We start from the raw sequence: 23783 nt of genomic DNA, 5'->3' as shown, positions 1-23783 counted from the left end.
TACTGTTTTACAAGCACCACCTGCTCCCCCACCCCTAAGTTCCATGTTGATCTTGGCATTCCTCCAGTGGGAGTACATTTCCCCAGCAGGGGATAACAATGAGAAATGGAATTTCTCCAGATCTTCCCATTATCTAACCTAGGGGTATGGTGGTGAACTTTGATGTCTAGCCTGCTGTTTTTGAGATCAGCTAACTCAGCACAGATGAAGATTGTCCTGGAGATATGGATTCCTCAAGAATTGAAAATTAATATCCAAGACACTTCTGGGCATTCAGTCCAGATGAAAGAAAGCCTCAAACTTTAAAATACATTGTCTTGTTTTATATTCTTCAAAAACGTTCATTTCTCAGCTTTATGGTGTTTGGGGAAAAAGAGGCTGTTTGACTGAGAGTTAGGAACCATCCAATCAAATGATGAGTGTATAGGAAGTGGTGCACTGTTGACCATGTTGAGTAGCTAGTGAGCAGGACGGGTGTTGATGTGATGAAATCTCCAGGAAGACATCTAACTGGAGTTGGCAACTCGAGCACAGATTGAGACTTCTTAATTCATGATTCAGTAGAGGCTCAGATTGAAGTTAATGGGTGAATCTATTCACTGCCACAAACTGAAAAATGCATGTCAACTTTTATTTGCGTGCTTAACAAATATTTTAATAACTGGCCATCTGGAAATGAAAAGGCCCCACAAGTTTAAAACTTGAAAGTTGCCAAATGTCTCTGCAGAGAAATGTTAGAAATTTCCTCGGGCATTATGAAGAGTATCAAATGGAACAATTTCAGTAAAACTAGGTTTTAAAATCAATGCCCCTAATGACAAGGTTTAACCTGTCAGGCTTTGTTCTTTTGGTTGCCCTCTTGTCTCTGACTAAAGAGGCTTGCATTCTAGCTCTGCCCCAGAGACCTGAATGCATTTTAAATCTCATCCAAAAGATGGCACTTCCAACAGTGCGCTACTCCCTCAGTATTGAACCCAAGTGTCTGACAGGGTTATGTGTTCAGATCTCTGGGGCAGGGCCTGAACACAATATCCTGGCAGACATTTCAGAACAGAGGGAGTGGTGCACTGTTGGAAATGCTGTCTTTTGGATGAAACTTTGAACTGAGGTCACTTCAGTTGTCTTAGGTGAATGCAAATTAGTAAATGGCATTTTATCCCTCAATTAATGCCAGGATATGGAAAATTTGCTCCTTTATCAGATTCCTATTTTTGAATCTTGCAGTGCATGTATTTGCTTCTGTGTTTCCCTAGGTTGAAAATGTGATGACATTTCAAAAGAACTTAATTGCCAATGAAGTATTTTGGGACTTCCTGAGGTTGTTTAATGAGACATGTAAATCCTAAACTATAAGGTACAGAATGGTGAACGATGAGAGATTCATTTAAAACACCAGGGTGAAGATCTTCAAAACCAGTAGGTAATGTACCCTGTCAGAATGTGTATTGGACTGAAAAACATTGAATATATTTCAAATGTGAGTGGGTGTGTACTAGGAGCGTGGAGTGTTGGACCAGTACTGACTGACATGTGAACCAAAGCAACTATTATGGCTATTCCCAGAGCAGGTTCCCCAATTCATTACAGTTCCAGATGGGATATCCCAAATCATTCAACTCCCAGCTGATGATGGATAGGTAGGCTCCCTTTCTTTATCATCCCCTCCCCATTGCTTGGTCACAAAAAGGTTAACGTAAAAAAAATCCCTTCCCCTGTGTATACCTTTCTCTCGGAACAAATAAATCTACGATTTAAAAGAAGCTGATGTAATTGGGCTCTCTTGAGTTAAATAGAGAGTGAGGTTATTAGTTACTCAACATGACAAGGAATAATAATGCAACACATATTCACTGGCATTAGTGAATCCAAAAAAGCAGTTAAAAATAGGGATCAATCTCTGAGTCACCATAAAGAGTAGATATTAGAAAGTTGCAGTGGACATTACCCAGTAGTGATGAGATCCTTGGCTTTGCAAGTTGATTGAAATTTTTTATCCCTGTTCTTTTTAACAGGGGCTGGTTAGCAGCAATAGATAGTTTCTCCCTTTCTCTACCGACAGTACAAGGTGTTTGATGGTGTTCTCAGAAGCTGTGAACTTCATAGTGCACGAGTCTACATACTAGGAGGACAGGTCACTAACACACAGAGACCAAGGTAAAACATTTGCTTTTAATCCTTTTTTTTGTATATCCCTGGATATGCAAATCCTTTCATTTTTTAGTTTTTCTGTTTGTAGTTTCCCTGATTCCATACATGTGTGACATGGATAAATTCTTTACAGATGGCCCCAGAATTTACATCTGCAGTCACTTGACTATATCAGTCCTCTTTTAAAAAAAAGTATGTGCTGGGATTAAAATTCCCATTTGTCCATTGGTGGTCAGGAGTTATGAACTGGGGATATAACATAACAATTGACTAATTTAATTGGGAAAAAGCTTTAATGTACTCACATTATAAATGAAAATGTATATCTCATATATATTTACTTTATCACCATCAGCAACCAAATTAAAACATTCAGAACTATCACAAAAATATTGCAAACTACGCTCTTCAATTTAATATTTTATTAATAACAACAACTTGAACTTATATAGTGCAATTAATCCATTCAATAAACCATAAGGTTTTTCACAAGTTTTATTAAATAATTTTTAACACTTAACCACATTAATAGCTATCAGGAAGATGATAAAAAGCAAAGTTAAGGAGGTATGTTTTACGGATTTCTTAATGGTAGAGAGAAAGGGAGAGAAATGTGGAGGTTCAGGATGGGATGTCCAGAAGTGTGGGGTAAGGTAGGAGAAGACACAGTCAACAACTGTGGAGCAATTATGTTTGGACACATTCAAGTGAGTATAATTCAAGGACAGCAGGTGTCTTGAAATGTTGTCAGACCAAGGACATTACATGGCTAGGGCTGAAAATGTGTTGCTAGAAAAGCACAGCAAGTCAGGCGGCATCCAAGGAGCAGGAGAATCGACGTTCCGGGCATGAGCCCTTCTTCAGGAATTACATGGCTCGGGACAGGCATCACTCCAGAGCGATTTTAATACAACAATGAGAATCTTAATATCCAGGTTGTTCAACCAGGAACCAATGTGGCTGAATGAGCACAGGAGTCTGGAGGTATGGGGGTGATGACGGATGATAAGAATTAGGTGAAACATGGCATATAGACAGCAGAGTTGTTGATGAGTTCAAGTACATGGAGGCTGTCCAGAAGTGCATTAAAGTAATCAAAATCTAGAGGTAACAACAGCATTAATGAGAGCTTCAGCAGATGAACTAAAACAGGGGTAGTTTAATGGAGGTGGAAGACAAAATGAAATGCTTAAAATATATGTGCATGTGCTGATTGAATATGAAATCAAATGCTCAGAAATGATCCTCATTTTATATTTACCAATAAGGAAAATAATTAACCCACATTTAAATTCTCAATTAGCCAGATGTGGATAAGTTCTGAGGAAGGGACACTTGACCTAAAATGTTAACTCTGATTTCTCTCCACAGTTGCTGCCAGATTGGTGAGCTTTTTCAGCAATTTCTGTTTTCGTTGTGGGTAAGGTATTACTGTATTAGCTGATTTGACTCGGGTAGCTGAATGCCTTTCCTTGTCATTTTTTTTTAATGTGTCCTGTTTTGGCCAGCCTCAAAATCCTCCAAAGGCCTCAATTAATTCAGGATTATCTTGTTTTTATCTTATCAATCATCAAGCCCCAATCAGCTTTTAAAATTTCTGCTCTGACCGTTATTGCTTCCCAATTCCCCAAAACCTTAACGTTAAAATTCTTATTCATGCTTAAAGCCTATATGTTATCATCCCATGTTACCTCAATAATGTCCTTTCACTGTAAGTCAATCCCACCAGTATTTAAATCAGTATCTGACTTCTGATATGTATCCCTCTCGTTGTCATTCCACCATCAGAAATCATGCTGTCATCTGCCTAAGCCCCAGACTCTGAAGTTCATCCTTAAAACATACGTTCCCTCTCTTCACATAATAAATTCCTAAAACTAACATATTTGATGAAGAATTTGGTCATTTCTCCTATTCTCTCCCCCTTTTACTCAGTGTCCATTTTCTAATACATTCATGGGATGTGGGCATTGTTGACTAAACCAGTAGTTGTTGTCAATCCCTAATAGCCTGTTAAACTGCTGCAGTCTTTGAGGTGCTGTCCAGAAAGGAGTTCCAGGATTTTGACTTAACAACACTGAATGAGCAATGATACTGCTCCAAGGATGGTTTGTTACTTGGAAGGGGATTTGAAAGTGGGAGTGCTCCCATGTATCTGATGCCCTTATTCATCTGAGTGTCAGAGGTCACAGGCTTAGAAAGCATTTTTGATGTATATATCTCTGTTAAACCGCTTCAGGACATTTATTTATCTTGAGATACTTTATAAATCGAGATTGCTGGTGAATATTGTTGTGTTACATTCATTAGGAAAGGCCTTATTTGTGAGCAGTGGGGCTTTTTCCTTCACTTCCCACTGTGTCATTGTGACAGGACAGCAATGAATGCACTACAATCCGAAACCTGTAAAAATAATTGCTTACCTCTGTTCTTGTTTTCATTAGAAAGTAAATATTTTTAAGGAATTCTACGTTCTACACAAATTAATCTTACTTTCAGATCAATATCTTTGGCAATTAATTATTGGCTAATTATCAGAATAATCATTAGAACTTTAATTGCTATGTGTCAGAATATTCTAAAGCACCAGGGGAGGAAGTCAAGGCTGAACAGTGATCAATTGAGCTTGGAGCCCTTGTTATTGATCACCTTTAACCTGTGCCTAAACTAATGGCAAAACCACCATTTAAACAATCTAATCTGTCCCAAGGCACAAAGCACATCAATCGCAGGAGAATCGCATAAATCATTACGGGTTACATTGCATTTCCCAGTAGGCCAATAGCTGATTAGACTGCTGTCCAGCATTCTCCTGCTGCCACTGTCTGCAAAGGTCACAGAGAAGTGCAAAACCTTAACTCAGAGCTGACATGCACCCTGTGGTATGTCACACACCAAGGGATCAGAGACAATGTCCGCATTCATGAGGTCCATATCTGCAGGAATCTCACTTTAAAATCAAATGTCTTTTTGCTGCCCTGTAAAGATCTTTGCAGATTACAATTTAAACTGATCGCCAGTCTATAAGAGCAGATTATCTAAGCGGCAAACATTTTTCCTGCAGTAGATGCCATTAAGTTATTACCCAAACACTGAGGAAATACTGCCAGAAGGACTTTTTTTATTTGTTCAATATATTTGAAGATTTGATACAATTTGTGAAACTCATAGAACAAATTTGTCTACTTATTTACTGTTGCTTTGATTACAGGACGTTGAGTTTTTTAAGCTGCTTACTGTAAGTGAGCTTGTCAGGAAGTTTCTGCCGTGTTTAGCAACTAATCAGGAATGCAACCAAGTGTTGGAATGGAAAATCTTGTTCATTGCCACCTTGCTTTCCACAGCTGCTAAGACAAGTGAAACAGGCCACCACAGTGTGATATACACACTGCACTTTCATTTCTGAGGTTTGGCTTTGAACTCTGCCCAGTCTGACGGTATGTAAGTTTCTTCTGTCTGTGGCTGGATGGTTCTTTCAAGAAAAGAGGTTGGAGTTGGATAGTCTCTACCTCAATTGATGGGCATGACACAATACAAACCTGTCCCCACATCTCCCCTGAATTGCAGATTTTTTTTGAGGTTGGGCAGTGACTGGCTGGGGAAGAATAGAATGCCAATTGTGTGGTAAAATGTGTTTTCCTGAAACTTCACATTCTTGATGCTGAGTGAAGAGAAATTCATGCAGCAACCTTGAGACTTCCACACAGTGAAATAGTGTTTGACTGGTCAGTATTCAATGGAAGGGCTATATTCAATGAGTTTCCACAATTCAGAAAATTGTCATTTCACACTGTATCTGATGTGGGAGTGCATTACAGTCATAGAGTCATACAGCATGGAAACAGGTCCCTCAGTCCAATTAGTCTATGTCAATGATGTTCCCAAACTAAACTAGTCCCATCTGCATGCTTTTGACCCATATCCCTCCAAACCTTTCCTATTCATGTACTTATCCAAATGTATCCTCACCTGCATCCATCACTTTCTCTGGCAGTTCATTCCACACTGTGTAACAAAGTTGCACCTCAAGTTCTTTTTAAATCTTTCTCCTCTCGTCTTGAAAATATGTCCCCTGGTTTTCAACTCCCCCACCCTAGGGAAAATCCCATTGTCGTTGACCTTCTCTATCCCCCTCATGATTTTGGGAACCTCAATAAGGTCAACTTCAACCTCCTGTGCTCCAGCAGAAAAAAGACTTAGTTTTGCCGATCTGTTTTTATTTCTTAAACCCTCCATTACCAGCAACCTGTTAAATCTTTTGTGAAACCTCTCCAGTTTAACAATATCCTTCCTATAATTGCTGACACCGCTTGCTCATTTCCCAGCAATAAGATCCCCAAGGTACTGAGCACAAAGTTGATTGAAAAAGAAAATAAAACCTGTAAAATAAGAACATTCTAAACAAGAGCTGAAGTAGACCATTCAGCCCCTCAAGCCTGCTCTGCCATTTGGTAAGATCAAGTCTGATCTGCTTGTGTTTCAAATTTCATATTCCCATTGAGCCCTGATAAACCTTGGTTCACCCGCCTCACAAGAATCTATCTAATTCCGCTTCAAAAACATTCAGTGACCCTGCCTCCAATGTCTTCTGAGGCAGAGAATTCTAAAAGCACACAATTCTCTGTTTTGAAAGGGTGACCTCTAGTTTTAAAACAGGGTCCCCTAGTTCTGGACTAATCCACAGGAGGGAACATGTTTTGCATATCTTCCTTGTCTAGAACTTTCAAGATCTCATACACTCAGTCAAGAGATACTTAGCTCTTCTAAATTCCAGTGGAAACACGCCTAGCCTTTCCAATCCATCCTCGTAAGACTGATTCAAACTGCTTCCAGTTATCAATCCAGAAAGGCTCCTGTCAACTGCATTGTATCCTGATCTTTTCCAAAATAAGGTAATGAAAACTGCACACTGTATTCGAGGTGCAGCCTCATCAATGTCCTATATAACTGGATCATAATACCTTTACTATTATGTACAATTCCACATGTAATGAAGGTAGCATCCCATTTGTCTTCTTGATTACATGCTGTATATGTGAACAAACTTGTGAATCATGCATCAGAACACCAATTCCCTCGAAATATCTTGTAATTCTGTCATCATTCTCCTCAGACGTAACACTTTTTTAAAATTCTACCTGCCAAAGTGAACAGCTTCACACTTTCCCACAAGATTTTTGGCTAGTTGCTCAAACAATCTGCATCTTCCTGTGATTTCCTTATGACTTCTTCACAACATACCGTGGCCCAGAAGGGAAGGGGGTAGAATAGAAAAGCACTAGTGGTAGGAGACCCAATTGTTAGGAGAATTGATAGGAGATTTTATGGTCAGGATCAGGATTCTCGGAAGATATGTTGCCTCCCTGGTGCCACGGTCCGGGACATCTCCGGTTGGGTGTATAAGATTCTGAAAGGGGAGGACGAACAGCCAGAAATTGTGTTACATATTGGCACCAATGATATAGCTAGGAAAAGGACTGAGGATATAAAAAGTGATTTCAGGGAGTTAGGGTGGAAGCTGCAGAGCAGGATGAACAGAGTAGTGGTCTCGGATTTACTACTGGTGCCACGAGATAGTGAGACAAGGAACAGGGAGTGGGCACAGCTTAATACGTGGCTGCGCAGCTGGTGTAGGAGGGAGGGCTTCAGATATGTAGATAATTGGGATGCCTTCTGGGGAAGGTGGGACCTATACAAGAATGTCCTGGGTGGAAGGTTTGCTCGAGTGTTTCAGGAGGGTTTAAACTAGTATGGCAGGGGGTTGGGAACCTGAGCTATGTACCGGTGGTGCGAGTTGATGGAGATGAGGCAATAGCAAGAGATAGTGCAGCCAGTGGGAAGCAATTTCCTGGGAAAGAACCAAGGGATCGGTTAAAGTGTGTTTCTTTTAATGCAAGGATTATCAGGAATAAAAGTGATGAGCTTAGAGCATGGATCAGTACCTGGTGCTATAATGTTGTGGCCATAATAGAGACATGGGCTTCTCGGGGCAGGAATGGTTGCTGGATGTTCCAGGGTTTAGAACATTTAAAACAAACATGGAGGGTGGGAAAAGAGGAGGGGGTGTAGCACTGTTAATCGGAGAGGGTATCACAGCTACAGAAGTTACCATTGTCGAGGAAGATCTGCCTACTGAGTCAGTACGAGTGGAAATTAGGAACAGTAAGGGAGCAGTCACCTCATTGACTACAGGCCCCCCAATAGCAGCAGGGAGATTGAAGAAAGCATAAGTTGGCAGATTTTGGAAAATTGTGAATGTAGTAGCGTTGTTGTAATGGTGCCACTTTAACTTTCCCAATATTGATTGGAACCTCCTTCGATGAGATGGTTTGGAAGGAACTGTTTTTGTAAGGTGTGTTCAGGAGGGTTTCCTAAATCAATACGTTGACAGGCCGACAAGGGGAGAGGCCATTTTGGATTTGGTGCTCGGCAATGAGCCAGGGCAGGTGTCAGATCTTGCGGTGGGAGAGCATTTTGGTAACAATGACCAAAACTGCCTCACATTCTACATAGCTATGGAGAAGGAGAGAAGCAGGCACAATGGGAGGATATTTAATTGGGGAAAAGGAAACTATGATGCTATCAGACGTGAGTTGGGAAGCATGGACTGGGAGCAATTGTTCTATGGAAAGGGCACTATAGACATGTGGAGACGGTTTAAGGAACAGTTGTTGTGAGTGATGCATAAATGTGTTCCTCTGAGACAGATAAGAAGGGGTAAGATAAAGGAACCTTGGATGACGAAAGCGGAGGAGCTTCTCATCAAAAGAAAGAAGGCAGCTTATGTAAGGTGGAGGAAGCAAGGGTCTTGCTCAGCTCTAGAGGATTACAGGCAGGCAAGGAAAGGAGCTCAAAAATGGTCTGAGGAGAGCCAGGAGGGGGCACAAAAAAGGCTTGGCAGGAAAGATTAGGGAGAATCCAAAGGCATTTTACACATATATGAGGAATAAGAGAATGATCAAAGAAAGAGTAGGGCCAGTCAGGGATAGCATAGGGAACTTGTGTATAGAGTCTGAGGAGGTAGGGGAAGCCCTAAATGAGTTTTTTTGCTTCTATCTTTACTAAAGAAAAGGACCTTGTAGTGAATGAATCCATTGAGGAGCAGGTAAGCATGCTGGAATGGATAGAGATTGAGGAAGCTGATGTGCTGAAAATTTTGACAAACATTAAGATTGACAAGTTCCCAAGGCCAGACCAGATTTGTCCTCGGCTGCCTTGGGAAGCGAGAAATGTGATTGCTTCACCGCTTGCGAAGGTCTTTGCATCCTCGCTCTCCACCGGAGTCGTACCTGAGGACTGGAGGGAGGCAAATGTACTTCCTCTCTTCAAGAAAGAAAATAGGGAAATCCCCGGCAATTACAGACCAGTCAGTCTCACGTCTGTCATCTGCAAGGTGTTAGAAAGGATTCTGAGGGATAGGATTTATGACCATCTGGAAGAGCATGGCTTGATTAAAGGCAGTCAGCACTGCTTTGTGAGGGGCAGGTCATGCCTCATAAATCTCATTGAGTTCTTTGAGGATGTGACTAGAAAAGTTGATGAGGGTCGAGCAGTGGATATGGTGTATATGGACTTCAGCAAGGCATTTGATAAGGTTTCGCATGGTACGCTCGTTCAGAAGGTCAGTAGGAATGGGATACAGGGAAATTTAGCTGTCTGGATACAGAATTGGCTGGCCAACAGAAAACAGCGAGTGGTCGTGGAAGGAAAGTATTCTGTGTGGAAGTCAGTGGTAAGTGTTGTTCCACAGGGCTCTGTTCTTGGGCTTCTGCTCGTTGTAATTTTTATTAATGACTTGGATGAGGAGATTGAAGGATGTTAGCAAGTTTGCAGACGACACAAAGGTTGGAGGTGTCGTTGACAGTATTGAGGACTGTTGTAGGCTGCAGCGTGACATTGACAGGATGCAGAGATGGGCTGAGAGTGGCAGATGGAGTTCAACTTGGATGAATGTGGAAGGTCAAACTTGAAAGTTGAGTACAGGATTAAAGACAGGATTCTTGGCAGTGTGGAGGAACAGAGGGATCTTAGTGTGCAGGTACATAGACCCCTTAAAATTGCCACCCAGGTGGATAGAGTTGTTAAGAAAGCATATGGTGTTTTGGCTTTCCTTAACAGGGGATTGAGTTTAAGAGCCGTGAGATCACGTTGCAGCTCTATAAAACTTCGGTTAGACCGCACTTTGAATACAGTGTCCAGTTCTGGTCGCCCTATTATAGGAAAGATGTGGATGCTTTGGAGAGGTTTCAGAGGAGGTTTACCAGGATGCTGCCTGGAATGGAGGGCTTATCTTACGAAGAGAGGCTGACTGATCTTGGACCTTTTTCATTGGAAAAAAGAAGGAAGAGAGGGCGGACCTAATTGAAGCGTACAAGATAATGAGAGGCATAGATAGAGTTGATAGCTAGAGACTTTTTCCCAGGGCAGAAATTGTTAACATGAGGGGTCATAGTTTTAAGCTGCTTGGCGGAAAGTATAAAAGGGATATCAGAGGTGGGTTCTTTACGCAGAGAGTTGTGAGAGCATGGAATGCCTTGCCAGCAGCAGTTGTGGAAGTGAGGTCATTGGGGATATTTAAGAGACTGCTGGACATGCATATGGTCACAGAAGTTTGAGGGTTCATACGTTAGGCTTACCTTACATGAGGACCAATGGTCAGCACAACATTGTGGGCTGAAGGGCCTGTTCTATACTGTACTGTTCTATGTTCTACGTTCTATATTACCTAGAATCATAGAGGTATACAGCACAGAAACAGACCACTCAGTCCAACTCGTCCATGTCACCCACATATCCTAAATTAATCTAGTCCCATTTTTCAGCATTTGGCTCATATGCTTCTAAACCCTTCCTATTCGTATACCCATTCAGATGTCTTTTAAATCCTGTAATTGTATCCACTTTATCCACTTCCTCTGGCAGTTCATTCCATACACGCACCACCCTCTGTGTAAAAAAGTTGCCCCTTAGGTCCCTTTCACATCTTTCCCCTCTCACCTCAAACCTATGCCCTCTATCTTTGGTCTCCCCTATCTTGGGAAAAAGACCTTGGTTATTTACCGTATCCTTGCATGGGATTTTGTACACTACATTGGTTTTGCTCATGGGGCATTGGGTCCTTTGTCCTGGTGAGTTGTTGTCTGAGTGTACAAAATCCCATGCAAGGACTGCACAAAACACTACATAGGACAAACAGGAAGACAGCTAATGATCCATATCCATGAACACCAACTAGCCACAAAACGACACGACCAGCTATCCTTAGTAGCCACACCAGCAGATGACAAGCAACATGAGTTCGACTGGGACAACACTACTATTATAGGACAAGCCAAACAGAGAACAGCCAGGGAATTCCTAGAGGCATGGCACTCATCCACAGATTCTACCAACAAACACATCGACCTGAACCCAATATACCGGCCACTGCAGCGGACAGCTGAAACTGACAACCGGAAGCGGCAGAGACAAACCACTATAAATGCCGGAGGAAACATCACAGAAGCGCTTCACAGGAGGCTCCCAAGCACTGAGGATGTCACCTAGACAGGGGACAAAATGTCTGCAAAACAAATTCCCAGCTCGTTGAACAGAACTACAACAATGAGCACCCGAGCTACAAATCTTCTCACAAACTTTGAATATTAACTCTCTACAGGTACTGCTAGTCTTGTTACATTCCTCCAGCACTTTTATTTTCATTTCTCATTTATGCAAACTCACTGTTTTCTGCCAAACAGCCCACCTTCTATCCATGCCAGTATATAATTCCCTATACCATGAGAGTTTATTTTCCACACTACCATATGATGCGGCACGTTATGAAATGCTTTCTGGAAATCATAGTATAATATGGTGGCTCAGTGTTTAGCATTGCTGCCTCACAGTGCCAGAGACTCAGGTTTGATTCCACCCTTGAGCAACTGGCTATGTGGAGTTTGTACATTCTCCTCATATCTGTGTGAATTTCCACTGGGTGCTCCAGTTTTCTCCCACAGTCCAAAGGGGGTATAAGTTAGGTGGATTTGCCAAGCTAAATTGCCCACAGTGTCCAATGATGTGTAGGTTAGATGTGTTAGCCATGGGAAATGTAGGGTTCCAGTGAAATGTTGGGTGAAGAGTCTGGGTGGGATGCTCTTCAGAGGGTTGGTGTGGACTTGTTGGGCCCACTGGCCTGTTTCCAGGCTCTATGGGTTCTATACATTCACCTTTATCCACAGCACATGTGAATTGTTCAAAGAACTCCAATAAATTGGTTGAATGTGATTTTCCTTTGACAAAACCACGCCGACTTTCCCAAACACCTTGGGTTTGTCTCAATGTACAACTATAATCGGTTTTAATGATTAATTCTAACTAATTCCCACAGCAGGCGTCAAATCCAATGTCAGCCTGGATGCTGATGTTTTGAAATCAGGCATATTTCTTGATGATAAAATCTGCTCAGAGGCCAGGAAAGAATGCTTGACTTCCTGCATTCCCCCACCCCATCATCTCCCAACTCCCATTAACTGTTTTCTCTCATTTTACAACACAGTGGATGCTTGTCCTTTGATCCACAGAACTGCATGTAGAACAGTGAATGCAGAGACCACAAAGCGATCCACTGCAATGAGAGTCCCTTTCTACCAAATGAAGAAGGGCAGTGAGGCAGCAAGAAGGTAGAAGGCAAATGGTAAGCTGGGGAGAAATGGGAATGGGAGTAGGCAATTCATAAAATATGGCTTACCGCACATGGAAGAACTGAATAACATAGCGTGACAGGAGGCCATTTAGCCCATTTTGTCTGTAAGCTAATGTCAATGTACTCACATTCTTCACATTATTTTTACACAATTTCAAAAATATCTAAACGGAACTAAATTGAAGAATTCTCTCCATTTTGATACTTTATACTCGATGCAAACAAGGCTTTAACGGTTATGTACGGCAAACAAATAAGTCAATTTTGCTGTTTGTGCTGTTGTGAACCTGAGCAAATCTCCTGTGATGTGCCAGCTTATTCCACGTACAATATCAGCAAAAACACAAAGACAGCATATGGGCTTGTCACCGCCTACAAGTCAAGACTCAAGTCCCCATCTCCATAATGAGGACACTAACATATTCAGCCAGCCAGCCAGTACTTGTATTTGCATAGATAAAATGATTTGTCCTGCCATTCTTTTCTCCAGTGGCTCTGGCATCTCACTTTGCACAAAGAGCACTCAGTCTGCTGAAGGCCCTCTGTGGTTGATTGCTTTATAGAGATGTCCTTTAGCCATTCTGTGAATTGTTGCTCTATACTGGGCTTTTCTTGAAACACATTTCAGCTGAAGGCCCTACGTGTTGCACTGTATGAATCAGTGACATTCAAATGATCAGGAGACAGTGTGATTAGAAAACAATGCTCTCCCTGTCAAAAGCTTGGCATCATTTCAGCTGACATTTACTGAAATGCACCAAAGTCAGTCTTTATATGTTCACTTGGTAATTTCAGGTTAGCACCATTTTTGTCAAAAGATCCCTCCACAAGGCCCCCTCCCCCTCCCCCTCCCCCTCCCCGTGAGCACCCACCATCACTAACTTTTAAAGTTGTGGAGATCTCCATTATCCAAAGAGCTACCCCATCCAGACTATTTTCTTTAGTACATGTCACTTTGCTTCTCTTAACTATGGAATAGTGTGAGCATTTCAAAAGTACCCCACTGAATGTGAAGGACTATGGCACTTTCTCAGAAAGTGAACAGGCTGTAGGTGCTAACTGTGACTCGGTGCTGTTGTCTGTGATTCAAAAGATTGTGATTCAGGTCCCACTCTAGGGGTTTGAGAAGCGAACCTATCAGATGCTCCTGTGCTGTACCGAGGTGCCATCTTTTAGAATGAACTGTTTTAACTGAATGGAAAAAAACCCACCAACTGTAATAAGAAGTGATTTGGAGATGCTGGACAACAAACAATCAAGGTATTTTTCAATGTATAATTTCAGTTACATCACACTGTAAACTTCTGCTATAAATTCTGTGTTTTACAATTGTGTCCTCCACAACCACCCGATGAAGGAGTGGCGCTCCGAAAGCTCGCGTTTCCAATTAAACCTGTTGGAGTATAACCTGGTGTTGTGTGATTTTTAAATTTGTAATAAGAAAAGAAGCATATAAATAAACTGGAGAGGGTTCAGAAAAGATGGGAATGGAGGGTTTGAGATATAAAAGTAGGGTGGAAAGACTAAGACTTTTTTCACTGGTTGAGAGGTGACCTTATTGAGGTTCATAAAATCATGGCGGGGCATAGATAAGATGTATGACAAGGTTCTTTTCGCTAGTGTGGGGAGAGTTCGAAACTAGAGGGCATATTTTTAAGGTGAGAGGAGAAAAATTTAAAAAGGACATGAGTGGCAACTTTTTTACAGAGAGTGGTCCATGTGTAGAATGAAATGCCAGAGGAAGTGGTTAATGATGAGACAGTTATAATGTTTACAAGTGCATGAATAGGAAAGGTTTGGAGGGATATGGGCCAAACAGGCAAATGGGACTAGCTTAGTTTGGGAACATGGTCGGTATGGGCTAGTTGGACTAAGGGGTCTGATTCCATGTTGTATGACTCCATGACTCTATCAGAATGAAGAAGGTTTTTTCCAGTGTCCTGGGCAATATTTGTTCTTCAACTAACATAAGAAAAACAGATTATATTTAATTGCCTCATCACTGTTTGTAGGAGCTTCATGCACATATCGGCTGCTACATTTTCTACATTGCATCAGTGATTCTTCTTTGAAAGTATTTAATTGGCAGTAACATGCTTTGCCATGTCCTGCAAATATGAGGTCTTCCTTTTCTGTTATTGTTAAGGTGACATTTTGTGGGAGAATGGGAGGGGGGGTGAACAACATAAAGAAATCTGATTCTAAAACTACAAACTCATATAAGAACTGTAGTTAAACCTGCTGATAAATTTTAAAATATTATCATCACTTAAACCGCTACTATCTCGAATTAAAGTATACACATGACTTCATTGTGACCTTTCAAAGGGAATCAAAAGAAATGGTTTCCTTTAAAAGTGAACAAAAAGGGCTTGACATTGTCACATCAATTACTGAAAATTTGATTGTCTACAAAATAACTAGTGACAGGCGCTTTATAAATGCAAGTTGTTTTTCTATAAATATGGTTCGTACTTCGTTTTCAAATCATTTTCGTCTCAAATCTTTACAAGGTGGTTTCTATTAGAGAAGCATTATAAAATAAAAAATGAAAACAAAAGCATTTTCTATTAGAAAATTCCTGATTAGTGAGATACAAAACAGTCTTTTAAAAAGACAACTTGATGAATGGCAGAAATAAGTATCATCCACAAGAGAGACTCCAGCAATTCACCAAGAGTATTCTTCCAAACTATAACTTATACCACCTGAAACATCAAGGGCAGCAGATGCTAGGGAACATCATGGTCTACAAGTTCACTTCAAACTAAACAACATCTCAACTTTTAGCTACATCACTGTTTCTTCGCAGTCACTGGCAAGTGATAGTCAAAATCTGGGATCTCGCTTCCTCAAGCACTGGGGGATACCCTCAAGCATTGCATTGGTTCAAGAAAGTCACTTGCCACCACTTTGTTAAGGGCAACTAGTGTTTGGCAAAAAATTCTGGGCCAACCAGTGATACCTACATCCTCTGAATAATTAAAAAATGAAACAACTTAATTACCTGTACTACAAGGTACTGAGTGCACTACAGTTAGCCTCTGTCCCATTGCATTGGGAAATAAATAAAAGCTTGGGTTTTCTGAACTACAATGCCACAAGTTTTTGTTGGAAGGTGGTATGTGAATGTTGATCAGAGGGCAGGACTGAGATTAGACGTTTGGCCAGAGGTTAAGGCTAATGCTTACCCATGAAGAATGGAAATGCAGACAAAGGCTAACTGTGCAGTCAATCCATATCCCAGGAAGTTTCAACAATTCATTTGAAAGGTGAAGCTTAAAGTTTGAGAGAGAAAGTACTTTTGGCCTGATATAAGGAAATGAACACCCTGGATGGCAGGCCAGGTAATTTCCTTATTTGAATTTAACAGTACATTGTCTGTATCTTTATGTGCAGCAAAGTGTCAGGTAAATTATAGTCATGCATTGGAAAATCACAGGTGGTAGTCTGGCATTTTTCCAAAGCTGTCTCCTCACTGTATGAGAGTTAAAATGTCTGCCCTCTGGTGTCTCTGTACATCTTTTCTAGAATCCTTAAGCTGACATTATACCAGCGGTAAGTCTTGATGATCCTTCACTGGACAGCACTGCAATGTAGCTTTTCAATGTGGAATGACATCCGCCAGCTCTCAGGTGCCCTTGAAGAAGCCAGCTCCAGGCATGAGAACACAGATCACCTGTCCATCTTAAACAACAACACAGCTCCTGCCACTTCAACTAGTGAACTGTATTGACAGCTAGGTCAAGAAATAGTTCATTGTTCCATTCATCGCGCTATCCCAATCAGATAGGTTTGAGCAATCTATAATGCAGGGAAAATTACACTAGGAACATCAGCTTGCAAACTTCATTCCAGCAGTTTTACAGAAAAGGCTGCACTATTGGCAGCAGACAGCCAGTGTTCATTTAAATACTGAAGACTTCAAACATATAAATCAGTGTCATGGATGTGATTAAAATAAGAAGCTTACCAGTGAAACAAAACTATAATGGCCAATGTAATGTACCTCATATGACAGAGGAATCAAATAATTATTACACTTGAAACAATAGCAATTATAAGGCAGATTTTTATTGCTTCCATTTTGCAAAAAAAATTAAATTATTCTAATTAAAACACAAGAATAATGTGTGTGATTGTGAGTTTTGAGGGTTTAAAAAGAAAATAGGCTCAAATGTAACATTTCCTAAATGAAACAATGAACACAATGCCAGAATAAGAAAACACGAGAAAGTGTAATTAGGTCTGCAAGCATACTAGATTGGCAGCCAGGCAAAGATCAGCTTAACTATCATGATCAAATATTTCCCGATCAGTTACACCAACAAACCCCACCCCTACTATCCATCGAGTAGATGCAGTGCATCTTAAAAATAGTGCATGATGCAGCCAAGGCATGAAAGCAATGGGGGGAGCGAATGCTTGAATTGCTGAATGGAATGTTGATCAATCTCCTGGGAGAGGACCAAAAAGTAGAGAGAAAGTAGTTGTTCCAAATCCTCAGTTAGAAATCTAATAGCTGGAAATAGAAATGTATCTAGGAATGATGGTAGCATGGAATGGGGCATTATTAGCATCTGGATGATTTATTTATAAATAAACAGGGGCAGGAGTATCATGGGTGGATGACGGATAACTCAATGGATGATATCCTTAATCAGAAACTAAAGTCTCAGAGGCAGCATAGCATTCCAACAGAACAAGGCATTTTAAACCGTTTTACAGCTTTTATCCACAGTGTACTAACATTTTTTAAAAAATCAGTTATCAAAGATTAATTAACATATCCCAATGTCTTGGTTAATTTTATTTCCACTGTGCTATCAGACATATATTGGCTAGGCCCTAGCTGCACCTGAGAAGGTGATAATGATGCATCTACTGGAGTTCAAGTGGTAAAGCTGTGCTCACCATTTGCACAGTGATGCTGGAAGAAAGTGATATATGTCCAACTTTGTGACTTGAAGGGGAACCTAGGTGCTATCATGCTTTTTCCTTTGCCATTCTAGGAGGTGGAGGTCACGTGCTTAGGAGCTGGTGTTGAAGAAGCCTTGGCAAATGATGCAGTGCATCTTTATAAGTTGTGCTCACTACGAACAAGGCATAATGATAGTGGAGGGAGTAGGGTTTGAGATGGGGAATGGGATGCTAATCAAGTGATGCACACTCACTTGTAAATCCAAAATTTGTGATCGAAACTTGACAGTAAATAACAAATGGAATGACACATGAAGTAACGATTAACATTTCAGCTCTCCTGCAAGCAGCAGTTCATACTGGAGGATGACTGTACTAGCACAAGTTGGTTTGTCATTGCAATTATAATTTTTATGTGTCAGTTTTAACCACAGACATCAGTATAATCTTTGACTGAAGACGGTTAAAGATGAACCCAATCTTGTCTTCATCCTGTATCCATGGCAATATTTTTCCAGCAGGCGTTAGCGGATAGTGCAGCAAGATTGACTACAAAGTACCAAGTGTTGAGCATATTTGCAATACCTCAGCACTGACTGAGAAGAGTTTAGTTTCTCCTTCATTTATTGGGAATAATTTTAGTACCACTGGCTGAGAATAATTGTGGTGACTTGCTTTCCATCTGCACTCTTTTCAATACCCATATGAAACAGATACAGCCCCTGCCCTAGATTGAGTGGGAGCAAGTACATAGAATTTAAGTCCAGATCAACCACAATCTCAACTGAATAATGAAGCTTGCTCAAAGTGTTGAATGGCCTATCCTAGCTCCCATGCTCCTAAATTCATTGTAACACCTCCCCCAAAAGGTCGTATGGCACAGTGGATAGTATCGTTATGAGCTAAAGGTCAGGACTTGTTAGCCATGAAAGGTGCAATCATAACATGGGTAAACATGTTGTTTATCAACCTGCTAATGCTTTCAATATGGCTATAGCAGATAGTATGAGTGAGTGAGTTTCCTGGTTAGCCATGCTTGATAATGTTGGCACCTCTTCAACCTATAGCCCCTGGCTTCAGACTAAAGACCTATTCCAAGAAAAACAAACTGTCGATAACATACTTGAGTATGTACTATATCTGCATAATTTGCCTCTAAATATGGGAAGTCTGCTAAGTTGAAACCCAAAGATCACAGCACCCATAGCAGAAAGTAATTGCAGAATTTCTACCACTATTGAGATCAGCCAATATAGTGTGACTGGAAGTGAGAACTGGTTTGCTGTTGGGTTATAATGCTTCAGTACCACAACAATCAATGTTTTTATTCATTGTGCGATTCGGAGTAAATCAGTACTAATAGAATTCATTCAGAATTCCTGAACTTTATTTAGTACTAACGTTCCCTAACTCTTATCCAAAGTATTGATTGAACAGTATTATCTTAGCTATTTTTCTTAGGTATCCACCTTAAGAATTAAATAGCCAAGAATATCTCAGGTGGCAAAATCCATAATGAAAAATGTCCTTTGTTCCTTTCATGAGCACATGTTACAACATATTACTATTGTACAAAGATTTACTGTAATTTATGAAAATAATTATTCTTTAAGATATAGTAAGTCAGGCCATCTAAATTATGCACAGCCAAATATGCATAGGTTATCACATCAATATATTTCAATAATCAGAGTCATTACTGTTGTTTAAATAATTCATTCAGACTGCACTACACTTGCCAATGATAATAATGTTTACTTTACATGAATGAGCCATGAGAAATTAAATTATCTTCAAACCCAAATAAGGGGAACAGACAGAGTTTGTATTCTATTAAAGCTGATCTATCTGTGCCCTTCGAACAGCTAAGTGGTTTTATAAAGCTATCATATTCCAGGCCTTGTAGATTTAAATCAATTTAATATAATAATAATATCACACCATGATATAATTCTGAAATGATAATAGGTAAACTATCTTTGTAACAATCTTAACTAATTATAATGCCCCTTTACAATGAGAAACCAGAAAAACATCTGATAAATTAATAATGAATTGTTGGCCTAATCAGTTTAAATGGTGAGATAATTTTCTTTGCCATTTTTGCTGCCATTTCCCACTTTACAATGGTGTTAATTATATTATGCAGGCAGGGTTAATAGCAGATGTTATCAATGTTCTGACTGAATGGTTTAATTGAGTCCAAACTGCAGATTGTGGATGGAAATGGGTGGGTTGTTTTATGAGTAGTACTTGTACAGGCTAGGCCTTTATACATTGGATTCTAGGAGAGTAAGAGACAACTTGATTGAAATGCACAAGGGATATTGATACGGTGGGTGTGGTAAGGGTGCTTCACCTTGTGGATGAATCTAGAACTAAGGGTCACTGTTACCACTTAAAACAGAAATGAAAAGATTTTTTTTCTCAGAGTGTTGTGATTCTTCAGAACTCTCTTCCCCAGAACATGATGGAAATTGAGTCTTACAGTATTTTTAAAGCAGCAGGAGAGATTTTTGATAAGGTTATCAGAAGTGGGTGTAAGTATGGAATAGTCAAATCAGCCTGGGCTTATTGAAGCCTCAAGGAGCCAAGTGATCCATTCCTGCTGTGTGTAGATGTAACTGTGATTTTTAACATGATAAGACTCAAAATAACTTCAATAGTGAAACATTCAAGTAAACCGTTATGTGTAACAGTCAAAACATCACCATATCCCCACCAGTCCAGTTTTGGGGATGTGGGTGAGAATTGGGCACTCAAATAGGAAGCAATTTGAGCCCAATGTATTCTGAATTCTATCAATCCAGTATGAATACACTCTTAGGGGGTGGCACGGTGGCACAGTGGTTAGCGCTGCTGCCTCACAGTGCCTGAGACCCGGGTTCAATTCCCGACTCAGGTGACTGACTGTGTGGAGTTTGCACGTTCTCCCCGTGTCTGCGTGGGTTTCCTCCGGGTGCTCCGGTTTCCTCCCACAGTCACAAAGATGTGCAGGTCAGGTGAATTGGCCATGCTAAATTGCCCGTAGTGTTAGGTAGGGGTAAATGTAGGGGTATGGGTGGGTTGCGCTTCGGCGGGTCGGTGTGGACTTGTTAGGCCAAAGGGTCTGTTTCCACACTGTAAGTCTAATCTAATCTTAATGCAGCAATACTTCATAAGTAATAGTTGTGTAATCATTAAAAAGTTTCAAGAACGTAGTGAGATTTTTAATTTGTGAATGCGCTGTTATCTTCTTACTGGTTAATGTTTTCCACCTGTTTCTTTGAAGAAGCCAACCAGTTTACCTTGCTGACTTAATGCTATCGATCTTTAAAAATTAAAGAAGTTCACAATTAAAAAGAGCTACTCACATCTTCTAGCTCATTCAATCACAGTAATCCATTGACTCTATTTATTCAGATCAACTCCTTTCTGTTTAGACTAGTGAAATCCTTATATTCCCTCATGATTAAAGAAATCATTCATTTATTTTTTAATATGTCATCCAAGTATGTTAACTATTGACTAAAAGCATAAAGTGTGAAATGATAATTTCTTAAGATCTAGTTAGACTTCATTTGTGTATTATCATACCTCCATATACTCCTCCTCTTCACATCTCTCCAGTTAAATCTCGTGAATTGTGTTCTCCTCTGAATGATTTCTCTTCCCCTTCTCCACTGCTCCATGAGCTCTTTTGACATCTTTCATAATTGAAACTTGAATGCATCTTTTTATTTCAATTTTCAATTTTTTTTCTGCAAAATGACCAACACTGGGCTGTGTCCAGTGGTAATAGTAGTATTATAGACTTTGTTATGATCCCAGCTGATTATAATACTGGACAAATCAAACCTCAGTTTTAAATCTTGCTTGGTAGACCCTACCATTTTTTGTTCAACATGGAGATCAGTTACTGAACACATTCACAAGAAAAAGTTGAAAAATTTAATTAGACTTATTACAAACATCAAAAAAGGATTCTATTCCAAACATATTCTTACAGATACCAAAACCTCAGGGATCCTTTTCCCACACTAAGGTTTGATTAGTCTGGCACTACTGTAAATGTTTTCCTTACAGTGAATTTCTGCACATTTAATAAAAATCTTTTTTCCTCCAGCTGATTTTTCACCCTGAAACACCTAAAGCAAACTACAATTAAACTCGCTGCTACTTTAATTTTGGAGGAAGCATTAAACTCAGATTATAATAGTGTCTTTGTGGAACACACCCACTAACTGCTAGGTTTTCCTGTGTCTCTCTCTGTGTCTTTGGACCATTAGCACTAGAGCCACAGTCAGAAGGCGTTATGTCCCAAAGTAAACTGTTTTCTCTTCTGTATTTTCCTTTAAAAATACTGGATTCATAAAATGGCTGAAGCTGATCACAAGATTGAATTTCCAGAAGCTTCTGAACCATTTCCTGCCAACAAGCTCTGGTCAAAGGAATACATCGTGATCCATTAAGCTAAAATAAGCCAAATGCTGTTTAGAGTTACCTCATCACCTTGCAATGGAAGCTCTGGTGGAGAAAGTAAAACTACACTATTAGCGTAATAACCTTCCGATTAGTCCACTGAGATGGGCCATCAACACCTAAAATATCTTCCTCTGTCATATACTAAAATCAGAGTTGTTAATTTGCTTAAATGTGCAATCTGGGATTCTAAGTCCATTGCTCATTTTGACTTCCAGAAAGAGAGCAGAATCTAGGCTGAGTTAATAGCTTGCCTCAGACTCACTATCTCTCTCTCTCTCCAAGCTGACTGGAAAAAAAGCCTACACTTTACCTGGGCTTCACTCACGAAACAAACTATTATCAGACACTGACTTTTAGAAAGTTATGATTCACATGAACTGATCCTTAACACCTCTGGATTTATCAAAACTTATAATTCATAACTTATCTTCTCTCCTGTCCTTCCTTAATTTTATGAATGCTTCCGTGGAGATGGAATAGCAAAGCAATTCCCCAATGGTTTTATTGATTTGTTAATAAATTCTATCATTAAGTTTAGCTTAAAAGATTTTCCTGTGGACATATTTTCAAAAATTGGAATCAAAAATGGATGCACCCTCTTTGGCCAGTCATAGTAAGGGGCTGTTGTAAAATGGCAAAGGAGCTAATCAAACAAATCTCACTATCCCAGGCTGAAGAGAGGAAAAATAATCATAATTTAAAATCCCCAGCTTTATCTGTGACACTCAGCAATAGCACAGTTTTTTGTTCATGTATTAAACTGCTAATTCCCAGCTCTTCACTCAAAATATTGTAAAACCTTATTAAAAAGACAAGCAAAGATATAAGCATCCATACTCTCCTTCACCGTGCCTCTGAAAAGAACTTAAAACAAAACAACATCCATGTCTCTCCCATTCTTAACATAAAATACAAAATATAAATTAAATTAAAGTCACAGATTGTTCTTAATATGTCACAGCAGGAGCAATAATAAAATACATCTTTAAGAAGCACTTTCATTCTCTATTCCAATCTCCGCTGGTGACAATTTCAATTTTATTTGTACAAATGTCTCTAGAAGTAGCAATGGAATTATATAAAAGGAAACATAAGGAACTGTGGATGCTGCAAGTCAGTAGCACAAACTGAAATTGCTAGATAAATTCAGCAGGTCTGGTAGCATCAGTGGAGAGAAAGCAAAATGAATGTTTTTGGTCCAGTGACCCTTCTTCAGACTCATTCTGCCAGACCTGCTGAATTTATTCAGCAATTTCTTTTGGCATTTATATTCAGTACTTGCTCTCATCCCACAGTGCGACCTAAGTAAATTACTTTTGCTTTGGCAAATTCACTTATTGGCAAGCTTGTAGCCAAATCATTTGTTAAAGTGTTCATTTATATGTTCCTCCCAGGTTTGACTGAATGAAACCAATATTTGCGATAGAGTTGCATAATGCTTCAATGACCTTTTTGGCTAATTGTTAAAAAGTGTTCCCTTACTCGTCTGACAAAATAAGCAAGCCAATTATGAGAGGGTTTAAATACTTTGTTTCACCAGAGAGACACTCTCTTACTCTTGTAATCA

This window comes from Hemiscyllium ocellatum, chromosome 30 (genome assembly GCF_020745735.1).
Source record: "Hemiscyllium ocellatum isolate sHemOce1 chromosome 30, sHemOce1.pat.X.cur, whole genome shotgun sequence".
Taxonomy (NCBI): Eukaryota; Metazoa; Chordata; class Chondrichthyes; order Orectolobiformes; family Hemiscylliidae; genus Hemiscyllium; species Hemiscyllium ocellatum.
Note: the sequence above shows the minus strand (reverse complement) of the source record.